This window comes from Pipistrellus kuhlii, unplaced genomic scaffold (assembly GCF_014108245.1).
Source record: "Pipistrellus kuhlii isolate mPipKuh1 unplaced genomic scaffold, mPipKuh1.p scaffold_m20_p_2, whole genome shotgun sequence".
NCBI classification, from domain to species: Eukaryota; Metazoa; Chordata; class Mammalia; order Chiroptera; family Vespertilionidae; genus Pipistrellus; species Pipistrellus kuhlii.
The window spans coordinates 153575968-153576588 of record NW_023425515.1 but is presented as its reverse complement, the minus strand read 5'-3'; the positions used below and the strand labels follow the sequence as shown (position 1 = coordinate 153576588).

Here is a 621-nt window from a genome sequence, read left to right as displayed (position 1 = left end):
AAATAAAAAAATACACAGATAATGCATGTAAGGATAAAGATCATTATAAATAGCACAAAGGTTATACGCAAATATATTTTATATTAGCAGGGTAGAAATCTTGGCAAGCTTCAATTGATTGTGTGTGTGTGTGCGTGTGTGTGTGTGTGTGTGTGTGTGTGTGTGTGAGGGAGGGGTAGAGGAACAGAAATTCCTGCCCCAGATTGTTTGTTTTTCTTCTTTTTTCTTATGTTTCTGATCTGGGCACTACCGGGGGCACTTGCTGCCCTCGTCAGTGAACCAAGACGAGCAGATTCTCTCTGAGAACTCTAGCACCCCAGACAATAGCTGTCAAGATGTTTGTTTTTCTTTCTTTTTTTTTCTTTTTTAAATATATATTTTATTGATTTTTCACAGAGAGGAAGAGAGAGGGATAGAGAGTCAGAAACATCGATGAGAGAGAATCATTCATCAGCTGCCTCTTGCACACCTCCTACTGGGGATGTGCCTGCAACCAAGGTACATGCCCTTGACCAAAATCGAACCCGGGACCTTTCAGTCCGCAGTCCGACTCTCTGAGCCAAACCGGTCCCGGCAAGATGTTTGTTTTTCTTAATCAACTAGTCTCTGTATCATTTGGTT

At 41.5% G+C, this 621-nt stretch overlaps 1 pseudogene; it reads right to left on the bottom strand.

The window, feature by feature from the left end:
- Positions 1 to 226: 226 nt before the first annotated feature.
- LOC118725118 lies at positions 227 to 321 on the bottom strand (annotated as a pseudogene).
- Between the last annotated feature and the right edge of the window lie 300 nt (positions 322 to 621).